General features: G+C 43.0%; 1 protein-coding gene across 1 annotated transcript in view; it reads right to left on the bottom strand.

The window, feature by feature from the left end:
- Hipk1 (homeodomain interacting protein kinase 1) overlaps positions 1–8,549 on the bottom strand; it is a 50,269-nt gene extending 41,720 nt beyond the window's left edge. Inside the window, exon 1 of the mRNA XM_028752973.1 lies at positions 8,371–8,549. The gene's annotated coding sequence lies outside the window, so the exon portion shown is untranslated. The remainder of the gene's footprint in view (positions 1–8,370) is intronic.
- Between the last annotated feature and the right edge of the window lie 3,966 nt (positions 8,550–12,515).

The following is a 12,515-nucleotide window of genomic DNA, read 5'->3' as shown; positions in this document are numbered from 1 at the left end:
CATCTCCTCCACTACTGATTTACTGTTCTCTTATGACTTTACATTTAGTGCCACATCCCTAGCCACAATATAAATTCCATGAGGACAGATACTCTATGTTTTCTTCTTCACGTCTATCACCTAGGCCCTTCCAGACCTGTTAGTGTAATATAAACACAATACTTGCTGGAAGAAAGACTTGACTCCTGCCTACCAACTTCATTATCTACAAGTCACTATCATTCATACATAAACTGTAGTATTTTCAAATGTTTGGCTTTGGTTTTGTTTTTCATTACAAGTCCTTCTGTTTTATTTGCATAGTTCTTAAGATATGGTTGAAGTCTCCACTCCAACCCACATAGTACAATTTTACAAGTCATAAGAAAATAAACATACAACTAGAAAGGACGGAAACATGACAAAGAATGTTACAGATCATCAAAAAGCACTGTGTAGGGCTGAAGCTGAGGTCTGAAACAGTGTTTGCCCAGAATGCACAGAGCCTTGGATTTGACCCCTGGCCCCGCATATAAAGAAAGGGGGGGGGGGAGGCAAAGGTGTGCACTTCTTTGTGCTTGATTACAACTTAAAGCTATCTGCAATGGACCTCAAAGAGAAAAAAAGCACAAATTAAAAGCTAAGACCAGTGCACTTCAACTTACAAGGTCATGAATATGCAAAGCATCTTGGCCTACTTACATCACCTATGTAAAACCAAATATAAAAAGAAAACCTGAAACCAAGTAGTTCCTTTACTAAACTTATCTATTAAAATATATGCACAGTATTACTTGCCATCATAAAATTGAGCCAAACTAAGAAAAGTAAATCATCCAATTTGTTTTCCTTACTGAAATAGAAATTTAACAATTCAACCAAAAACATGGAACACAGTATTTATGCAATATAAAATTTATAGTTTGCTGCAGCTACAAAAGGACAGAGGTTCCTGGTAGCACATATTTGTAATTCTTGAACTTGAGAAGCAGGGCAGTAGAACCAGGAGTTCAAGGCTACCCTTGGCTACTGTGAGACCAGCACAGGTGTTATGACCCTTCCTCAAACAAAAATGACAAGGTCATAAAGTCATACTGGAAAGAACTCACATAATAATCCCCTTATTTATTGTTTCTGTTTTTTAAGACAGTTTCTACAGAGCGCAAGCTAGCCTCAAACTTACAATGTACCTGAGGATGACCTTGAACTCCTGTTCTTCCTCCCTTCCTCCCTCCATCTTCTGAATGCAGGACTCACAAGCATCACGACTTTTGGCCAATTTTTTTTGTAATGTTCATAACTAGATAGTCCTTAAAAATATTACATCTTTAGAATGATGTTATCAGCCGGGCGGTGGTGGCGCACGACTTTAATCCCAGCACTTGGGAGGCAGAGGCAGGTGGATTTCTGAGTTCGAGGCCAGCCTGGTCTTACAGAGTGAGTTCCAGGACAGCCAGAGCTATACAGAGAAACCCTGTCTCGAAAAAAAAGAATGATGTTATCACCAACTTTTGACCCCATAACAAAATTGCAAATACTAAACTTCAAGTTTTCACTCAACATCACCGGGGGTGGGGGATGGGGGAGAACATGTTCGAAAAACATACGTAATCCATACAAGGAAAAAACAAACAAACAAACAAAAAAAGAAAAAGAAAAAAAAAGAAAAAAAAAGAAAGAAAACAATTTCACTAGCCTTTCTCACAGGTACATATTTTACCATCACTCCTCAAGTAGCTGACACTCAGACCTCAGTAACAAGGTGAGAAGAAAATACAGAATCACAGTGACCTAGAAAAACCAACACTGTTATTTATACTCTGAAGTGAGGCTTTAAAAAGCCATTTCTAGGCATAGATACTGTCCCACAAATTGGCCTTTGCAAATGAAGATCAATTCTTTTCCTAGGTAAGATTTTTCTAAAAAATATGGGACAGAATTAACAACTGTGGGTATTTTTCTGTATACTCTGTTAAACCACAAACTAATGCACTTGAAGATAGTTCCCAATAAATCAAATGGTATTACTGACTTCCTGAAATGTTGCACCTCTTGGATCTAGCAATAAACAAAGTTTCATTTCAAAATTTACTTTCCAATGACAACTAATGTAATATACTAACAAATTTGCTCCCTGGAATAATCCCAAACTAGAATTAACAGGCCAAGACTTTAGCACTTGTGTTTACTACTCAAAGGAGAGCTGGACCTTGCTGGACTGAAAGGCTTTAAACATGGTTATTTCAGAGCTTCTCTACTCTGTGGCATACACTCCACACTGCACTTACTATAGGGAAGTGATCCTGCCACAAGGTATTAAATTATAACACTGTAAGGAATGGTCTGGTATCACAGCAAAGATAAGCATTTTTTTCAAAGCTTGTGTCATGGTTTCTCTGTGTTAGCCCTGGTTGTCCTAAAACTCACTCTGTAGACCAAACTAAACTCAAACTCAAAGATTCCCCCTGCCTCTGCCTCCCAAGAACTGGGATTAAAGGCATGTGTAACTTCCATCCGCTACATAACCCCCTCACCCCCATGTGCCTATAATAAATTCATGCTGCTTTTGTTCAATGTCATCTTTCCTCTCTGGCATAATTTAACAACCAATGACCTAAATAGCCTAAAACCAATACTTTATATTGAATTCTCCCAGTATCTGTCCTGGCTTATATGTCTATATAAGGAAGTGCATATTCTCCAATATATACTCTGACACACATTCTTAACATTAGACAGGTAAGGGAAAGAACATGCTTTAATTTACTATTTATATTATTAGTGAGTGTATGTGTTACCGGATATTTGATCAGATTTGTGAAGCCCAAGATTGGGTTATTTACTGGAAAAACCTGTTTCTAGTTGTGGTGAGGCTCTGCCCTTAGCATGCAACTTTAATCCCCCTGGCTGTAATATAGACAAGCCCTTAGTAAACACTTTTAATCTCAGACAATAAAGGTCAAGTTAGTTTGTAGAAGGAAGCAGCCATGTTTGAAAGTGATGTCTAATTAAGTTGCAGATCAGAGAAATATTTATCAGAACAGGATATGGCCAACTTAGGAGAGTTAACGAGAGGAAAGCTACTTAAGAGTGCAGTGCCGAGATATAGGTTGTTTTATCAGGAGAGTTTTACAAAGACAGGCTGAAGAGAGAACAACCTAGACAACACAGGTAGATAAAATATTAGGTAAAGCCAGAGAATGAGAAGGAGCAGGAAGATAGAACAGATTGCTAGAGTCAGTTTGAGGTCAAGCAGAGGTCAGGAGATGGAGAGAGGGAGAAAGGAGAGGGAGAAAGGAGATCGAGAGAGGAAGGGGGGGGGGGAGAAGAGGGAGACCAGATTGAATCAGCCAGCTTGGAGAGGAGTTTGGGCCAGAACAGCTGAGTTGAACCAGCCAGCCAGAGATCAGAAAGAACAAGAAAGGTTGGGCTTATTCAGTCGTAAGTCTCAGAAGCTGAAAATATTCGAGACATAAATAAGATTGCTTGGAAGCTAGAAGCTTCCAGGACTAGGCCTAGGTTAGCAGACAGAGGCAGTAAACCTCAGAGACAATTACTTCAGGAGAATACAAGTTTCATTTACATGTATGTGCATGCCACGGTGGTGGTCATACATGCCACAGTGTGCATCTAGAGTTCATAAACCAACTCTGTGGACTCACTTCTCCCTTCTACCTTTACACAGGTTCCCAGGATCAACCTCAGGTGGCCATACAAGGCCAGGCATTGGAAACAAGCACCTCTACTCACGAAGCCATTTTTCCAGCCCAACAATACATTTTTTATAAATGTAAAACAAGAGCCACCAGTGGTGGGACACGGCTTTAATCCTAGCACTCAGAAGGCAAAGGCAGGCAGATCTCTGAGTTCAAGGTCAGTTTGGTCTACAGAGGGAGTTTCAGGGCACCTAAAGCTACACAGAGAAATCCCTGTCTCAAAAAACATAAGTAAATCAAATAAACAAAAGAACAAACGAAAGAAAAAGGAAGGAAGGAAAGAGAAAGAAAATACAGACAAGAAGGTGCTAGGGAGGTGGTTCAGTAAATGAGGTGCACATAGGACCTGAATTCAATCCCTAGTACCCATGTAACAGTTAGGTGTCGAGGGGCATGCCGGTGCTGGGGCAGAAAGAGGTGGATGCCTGGAGCTCTCTGGAAAATTGGCAAGCTTCAGGCTCAGTGAAAAACCATGTCTCAGAACATAAGGCGGCTACTAATAGAGGACACACAACATCAACCTGGTCTCAGCACCGGCATGCACGGGTACATTTACCTACATACATAAAAGTAAAAATTTAAGGAAATTCTTTTACCAGAAATTTAACTACCTTTTACTCCACTCAGTTTCCTCCAGTCCACTGCACTACTTACTTAAATTCTGAACTACTTAAACAGCCTAAATGGTATTCCCTAAATTATACTCTTTTTTTTTGTTTGTTTGTTTGTTTGTTTTGGTTTTTCGAGACAGGGTTTCTCTGTGTAGTCCTGGCTGTCCTGGAACTCACTCTGTAGACCAGGCTGGCCTCGAACTCAGAAATCCACCTGCCTCTGCCTCCCAAATGCTGGGATTAAAGGAGTGTGCCACCACTGCCAGGCGCCTTTGCTTTTCCTAATGTCTACCTTTCCTAGGCCCCAATAAATCTCAGATCAGTGTTAGGGCTTGTTGGTTTGCATAAACATCTACCTTCTCCTTTTTATCAGGCACATGGCTAGACTATGTTGATCAGTCTTCCTCACCAGTTGAGAACAATGCATAAAAAGGCTTTCAGAGATCCAAGCTTCTAGCCTGAGACAACACTCAAGTAATGGTAGAGTGACAAGCTGGAAGCAGCACAGGTCTGTGAGTGGTCAGCAGTAGAGAGCAGATTAGTAAGCTGGGACACCACTGACACAGAACATTTCATAACAGGTTTGCCACCCCTTTGCAGTACTTCCTTCCTTCATATGGGCCTGCATATTACAAGCAAGTTTCCCAGCTAGTATTGCAAAACAGGGTGTGGAAAGGTGGTTTTAGCTGCCAGGAGAGTATCTACAGCTCTGTGTACCTTCAGCCATTTAAAAAATGCTCTGATGTTTTGATAAACTGGCTAAAGGATACTTTCCTTCTGGGTAAGGTATTTTCCCAAGTTTCAATACTTGCTTAGACTGGTTTTGCATAACAAATGGATAGCAATAAAACAAAAGAGTATTGGGAAAAGGCATTATTTTACTATGTATACAAGATATAGTCAACAAGGTTTATAAAGTTTGAAATAAAATGACAGCACTAAGAGTTTCCAATATAAGAGCAAAGTCAAACTAACAAGAGAGATCACTATAAAACATGAATAATACCTTGTGAGGGAGGGCCCTGTTCAAATCAGTCAGCAAGGATCTAAAGGAAGCACAGCTTAAATAAGGTAACAATGGTTGGGCAGACGGGAGGTACACCGAGGCTCTTTCAAAAAGAATGAGGTGACTTTTGCCAGACTGCAAGGGATATGGAAAATGAGTAACTGTGTAGAGGAAGGAAATGTATTTGACTGGAGAAAAAAGTAGAAGAAAAGAAAAACAGTACTGGACTTTTACAGCTACTTTAAAAGAGTCTTTTCTTAAATTTCTAATTCTAAAATGGAACAAAAAGAAACTCAAAAAGGCCAAATAAGTTTTACCCAGAGCTAATGAGCAAAATGCTGGTTACTTTCATTAAGTAACAAAGAAAATATGGTACCAGGTGCCTTTAAAGAATCCAAAGGGGATTCAATACCCTTAGAAGGCTGCCGAAGTGATAAAGCACCAAAAAGGAAAAAATAAAATGAAAGTATAAAAGGCACTAGAGAGCCAGCAAAATGGCTCATTGGGTAAAGGCACTTGCTGCTAAGCCTAAAAAGAAAAAATGAGTTTATCCCCCACACCCACATTAGAGAAAACCAATTCCTGCAATTTGTTTTTTCCTGAATCCATGCACATGTGTATGTACACACACACACACAAATGTAACAAATATACACTACTGAGAAATACATTATGCTGCATACACTGGCTGAATTTCTACAACTAAAAATAGACAAAAGACAAAATCAAAACCAAAAATACACCCATACCAGGCACAATGAAGTTTCAGTAAAGCTGAGGCAGGACTTCAGCTCAGGAGTGTGAGACCAAGCCTGGTCAACAGAGCCTTAGCCTGTGTTCTTTACAACAGACAACAAAAAGAAAATCAAATTAAGTGTTAGTTCAGGGAAATGATTTTAATAATTTGTGTCCAAAATGGCATGAATTGTAAGGGAAGAAACTGGCTAGTAAGTAGGAGGGGGAAAGGCCTGTAACAAAAACAGATTGTTGTCACACAGTCAAAAAAAGGACAGTTGACAGATCAGGCTGCTCAGGCTTACAAAATTATTCAAACTACAAAAGAACCAATTAAAATACAAAACTAACAAGCTTCACAAGTTCCAAGTGTAAGAAGTTCACAGGCAGGTTTGGCTCACTGATCTCTACCAACAAACCATTGATAGTTCTGTGCTTATAAAAACAAAGAAGACAAGAATTCTGTTTTCCAGAGAAATGTGACCTCTTGACATTTTTTTTTTTTCAGGAGGAAGATCTGGTTTGATTTTAAATCTCTTTACCAATCAACTTGCTCTAAAATCTGTAAAATACAGTGTCCAGAGATCAACTTGTTCAGGAGGCTATCAGAAACAACCTGCCAACAAGAGCCAACATTTTTGTCAGCTGCTTTACCGGTTTGGCAGCCTCTAGCTTCAATCTCAAAAACTACCAAAATATCCTTCAAGCCAAGAAGAGTATCTTTTTTTGTTTCTTTGTTTGTTTGGTTGGTTGGTTGGTTGGTTGGTTTGTGAGACAGGGTTTCTCTATACAGCCCTAGCTGTTCTGGAACTTGCTCTGTAGACCCAGGCTGGCCAGATAGATGCTCCTGCCTCTGCCTCCTGAGTGCTGGGATTAAAGGCTTGTGCTGCCAAGAAGAGTATCTAAAAGCCTCTATCATATTGCAACACCGAATCCTGAGAAAATTGCATGCAAAAAAGACTCAAAATACCAGTTGAATAACAGTGGTTAGGTAAAATGAGTTGCTGGGTTTTTTTAATGTTTTACAGGAAGCTTTAGGCTTTTAAGTGACTCCTCCCCCCCCCCATCAAAAAATGGCAATGGTTTGCATTCTCTATAATCTTAACCAAAAAAAAAAAAAAAATCTACAGACCATGAATCAAAAATAGCTTTACACAAACAAGAGCAAAATTGTAGGTTTTGCTGAGGGCATCCGCCACTTAATTTAACCCGACTCCATCTAGAGCAGGAAGCCATGCTGCTGTTTTCATCAGTTACTAGGAAACAAGATAAAGGGCGGACTGGGGCAACGGAATCTAAGCTTGAAACTAGTATGTGGCTGTACTACACTACTGAGAATTCTCAAAGTGTCACTAAAGAGAGAAGAATGTGCATCTTCTGAGCACACACAACTGAGTCACTGGTTATGTAGAGAAAAGATTTACTTACTGGAGCTTGCCCCCACTCCCTTTCCCGCTTCCCGTCCCAGTACCCATCTCCAAACAGGAAAGAAAACGCGCCCAGCATAAACACACAGGCCATTGCTCACGGTTCGTCACCATAACAAACTGGAGGTTAGACCAACGCTCCTGGAGACCAAGTTTTAGGTCTCGGTTGCCAAGCACAAAAGGGGGACGCTGCCCTGCAGAGCTGTTTATAGTGTGGGTCCTACCCAAAGGCTTTTGGTTGTTTCCATCTTTTCCTTTAATATTTTGGATTTTGTTGTTCTTGGCTTTGAAAGTAACGACGGGCTGCAAGTTTCCCTTTGAAAAAGACCTCTAGCTTCGGCTTGCAGAGATAAACATAGGCAGGCTGGTCCCCACATAGCCTTACCACCATCACAAATTACATACTCAAAATTACAGAACATGAACCAAGAGACTAGAAAAGCTTCCATAACTAATCCAACCAACTCGATTTTCTCTAGATGCGGTTTCCCAGTCCCCAAAGGCACAAAAACTCCCGACCTACAGCTACAGGCAGTGGGGTGACATGCACAAGCAAGCTTTACACAGAGAACTACCACTGCAGCCCGCGGTTGGGGTGGGGACCCGTATGGTGAGGAGATACCAGACCGACCCCTGTCACCTGAGGACAACAACACGTTCCGGAGGGAAAGACAACAGGCAGGGGGAGTTGCCCATTTTCTCCCGCACGCAGTGGCGTCCGGCCGCTCGCAGCCAGGCAGCAGGACGGGGCCCCCAGGGCCGCGCGGGGCCTGGCGAGAGAGGCGCCCCGCGCAAGTCGGCCACCGACAGGAGTCCACGGCTCGCTCCGTCTCACCTCGGGGCGCCGACCCCCGCAGTTCACGGCCCCATCCCCTCACCGAGCTTGATTCACTCACCGCCGGTGTGTGTAGTTCTCAGCCTCGAGTCGGGGCCGCCGCGAGGAGGCGGCGGAGGAGACGCGATCCGGGGCCCCGCCGCCGGGTCATCATACCCCCCGCACGAGCCAGCCCGGGCCCCGGCCCCCGCCCCCCGGAGCCGTCCCCGCGCCCGTCCTGCGGCCGGAGCCTCGCCAGCCTCCCGCCTGCCCTGCCACCCGGCCCCTTCCCGCCGCCGCCGCCGCCGCCGCCTCAGCGCCGAGCGCTCCCGCCTCGGCCTCCCCTGCGGTCCGGGGCCACGGCCCGGCCCTTCGCTCCGCAGCCGCCGTTGTCACCAGACCCGACAAGTGGAGCCCCGAGCGACCGCCCTCATCCCGCCGGCCCCGCCTCGCCGGAACCATTCAGCCACCTAGCGCCATGACACCTACTGAGGCGGAAGTGCGGAGGAGCGGGAGGGCTGAGATCACTGCATCTTGCCGCGGACCGCGGGTGTGGGTGGGCCTCCGTGGGGAGCCAGCGTGGACAGTGTGTGGGGACCGGTTTCCCAGTCCACTCCGCACATCAGTCTCCGAGGTGGTTTAACCGGCGTTTAGTGGCGGTCGGGTTTCTCGCAGTTAGATGTCATCTCAGCTAGTGTGACATCACCCCAAACCAGTGTGATTCCCCCCCAACACCCCAATCACATCCCAGCGATTGGGTAGCACAGGGAAACACTGACTACCTGGGGATGACCCTGAGGGTTTAGAGTTATCTCAGTTTATAGTTTAATTGTTTGCTGTCATGTGGATTTCATGGCAGCATAAGGGATTTAGATGCCTCCCTATGCTGAAGCGATCGCATGGTGGAATCTGTTAGGCAATAAAATACTCATCTGAACTCAGCTCCTTGATGCAGTAAACAAAAATTTTCTTACCTCCACGGAAGGTAGAAAGGCGGTGGATTCCGGAAAGCACTCTGGGCATAATGTTCTAAGAAAACTGACACTGAAAACTAGGTTATCTTAGTAGACAGTTGCCAACTCAGCCTCAAGAGATTCTATGGGACTTGATATGCCTTCCGCTGTGTAAAATGTTGGTTCTTAAAATGAGGAACATTCTCAGAATCGAGTATTTATAAGAGTGAGGTGTGGTGGTACATGCCTTTAATCCCAAGATTCAGGAGGCAGAAGCAGATTGATCTCTGTGAGTTAAAGGCCAGCTTGGTCTACATAGTGAGGGCCTGCCTAAAAGAAAAAGGAGACAGAGAATGGAAGAATTCATGTGTTCCATCTTACAGGAACAGTCTGAACCCCAAAAAATGATTATCCACCACCATGGAGTGATACCTGTGTCCTGTGAGCAGGAGCAGATCTAGGAGAAGCCTTTCTTTTCTTTTCTCTTCTTTTTTTTTTTTAGGAGAAGCCTTTCTATCAGTTATATTTTTCAGACCTCATTCATACATCCTTGATTTCTTTGGATCTTCACTTAACAAAATGTTTTCTAGACTATCCTATAATACCTTTTAAGGAATGTCGTTTGTGTTTCTTCTCTTAACATTGGGAATGAGGAAGTTCATTTCCCTGGAGAGCCAGGGTTAGCAAAATGTTCAATCCCACAGGACAGATTCGTTTGCATATTTTCACAGAAACTTTCTTCTTGACTGTTTAGAGAACATAAAGTCCCCATGTTGTCCTGGCCCTGGAAATATCAAGACACAGAATGAATGAACGTGCCTGCTTAGTCAAGAAAAAGGCAGAACCCTGAGGCCTGGTGTTGAACAGATCCTACTTAACAAGCAAGCTTTAGTAATGAATTGCTCATTTTGCCCTACTTCACCAGAAATCTATGACTGGCTTTTCTTTTACGCTCAAATTATGTCCCTTTTGTGTTTAAAAACATCTCAGATTTTATGTCACAAGCCTTCCCCGACTGACTCCTGCATTCTCATTCGGCAATCACCTGCCTGTTTATTTGTACCTGTTCTTTTCTTCACATAATTAGTCTCTGTTTTCATTGTTCTTAACTCATTTTTTTCAGTCTCTCTCAGTCTTCAGGGAACTTTTAAAAGTCTAGTATTTTTTCTTCACTAATGTCGTTCACTCATTCATCCAACAAACTGCTTTATGTCAGACACTCCCTAGATACCAGTTCAGATGAAAGTTGAGTAAGATATAGTCTTTTCCCTCCCAGAGTGTTCAGATTAGTGAGGAAAAATGCCACATACGTGACTTGAATAATGGAGTCAGGGAAGATCATCAGAGAAGAAAATATCTAAGCATGTTTCAGTCAACAAAGCTTCAAAGTTTAGTGCAGCTATAGTCTGTTTTCCATTCAACAAATCTATAGATAGAGTATCTCCTGTGTGGGGGACAACGCTGGAAAGTAAAGAGGAAACAGTACAGCCTACATGCTAAAGGAACTAACTGGATACAGGATTGGTAAAGCAGGTAGACTCAGATTTTGAAAAGCAGAGGTTTGATCAGAGGAGCAGTACGTGGTAGTGAGGAAGCCAGCTAGCTAGAGTGGAGACTCCAAAGACTGGAGAAAGAGGCAGAACAAGTGTTTCCTCCCAGACAGGAGTGGAGCAGATTGAGAAGGAGATGGGCTATTAAACATTGGAAGGGTAAAGTCTGTAGTCAGTGCCTGACACAGGTAAGAAGCTACTTTCAGTCAGACCTGGCAGCACAGCCTGTAATCCCAGCACTTGGAAGATATAGACAGGAAGATCTGGAGTTCAAGGCCAGCCTCAGATACTTGAGACCTAGTCTTAAAAACAAAACATTTTTTTTTTAAGGTTACTTCCCAGGAAGCAGAGACAAGATAATCTCTGTGGATTTGAGCCAAGCCTGGTCGACATAGAAAGTTCCAAGCCAGCTAGAGCTCAAAATAGAGCTACTGCTTCCTATCTGGCACCAAGTACATATGTGTAGCTAGTCTCAAAAGAGCACTCAGAGAACTTTGACTTCTGAGCAAATGCCCTTAGAGGATTTCGATAGAGAACTAATGTGATCTGAAATAAGTTGTGCCTGCTGCAGAGATCGTACTGTTTGGGGAGCAGACAGGAGCAAGGATGGAAACCGTGAGTGCTTAGGAGCTGCCTGCAGTGGCTCAGAGAAGACACAAAGGTTTCTTGGACAAGGGTAGTAGAGCTGAAATGGTAAGAGCAGGAAGATTTAAGATTGTCTCCTTGTCTCCAAGTAGAGCTCATAGAATTTGCTGGCTGTATGGGTGAGAAGGGAAATGAAAGAGAAAGGACTAAATTCTTGCCCGATGGCTGGCACACACCTTTAATGCTGGCACGCAGGATGCAGAGGTGAGTGATCTCTGTTGAGCTGGAAGCAAGCCTGAGTTATATCACACATTTGAGGTTAACAGGTTATATAGAGACCAATATAAAATAAAATGAAATCAACCCAACAACTATTCAATGAATTCTGGGAAAGAGAGATGACTCCGTGGTTAAGAGCACTTGCTGCTTTTGCAGAGGACACAGTCAGTTCCCAGAACCGCATGGGAATTCACAATCATCTGTAACTCCAGCTTCAGGGGCTCTAATGCCCTCTGCTGCTTCCTATCTGGCACCAAGTACATATGTAATACATATAAATGCATCCTGCAAAAAAACCACACATACAATTTTTTATTTATTCTATTTTATGTATTTATTTACTTGTTTGAAAAATCTCACTAGCTATGTACTCCAGACTGGCTTAGAATTCAGGGAGATCCTCATATCTCTCCTTCCTGAATACAGGGATTAAAGGCATTCACTACCTTGCCTGGACTAAAAACAAAAAATAAACAAATAAACAAAGTGAAAGAATGAGAAATGGACCTCATTAGAGAAACATGATGGAATTTGTCAGCAGTGTGGAAGGCCATTTTAATGTGTGAGATTATGACATTAACTGGCCTTGATAGCACAAGCCTGTAATCCCAGCACTGGTGAGATCCTGTATCAAGACAGACACAGAGGGCTGAAGAGAGGGTTCAGCAGAGGACTGGGGCTGATTCCCAGAATTTGCATGGTGGCTCACAACCACATGAGATCCTAGTTCCAGGAGATCTAAAGCTACCTTCTGGCCTCTGAAGGCACCAGGCACATATGTGGGGCAAAATATCCACACATATAAATATGATAACAATTTTTAAAAATTAAGAAAGGACTAAAGAAAGGAAGTAAAGTGA

Source organism: Grammomys surdaster, unplaced genomic scaffold (assembly GCF_004785775.1).
Source record: "Grammomys surdaster isolate TR1022 unplaced genomic scaffold, NIH_TR_1.0 125941, whole genome shotgun sequence".
NCBI classification, from domain to species: Eukaryota; Metazoa; Chordata; class Mammalia; order Rodentia; family Muridae; genus Grammomys; species Grammomys surdaster.
The sequence above is the reverse complement of the archived record's forward strand: the minus strand, read 5'-3'. Positions and strand labels throughout refer to the sequence as shown.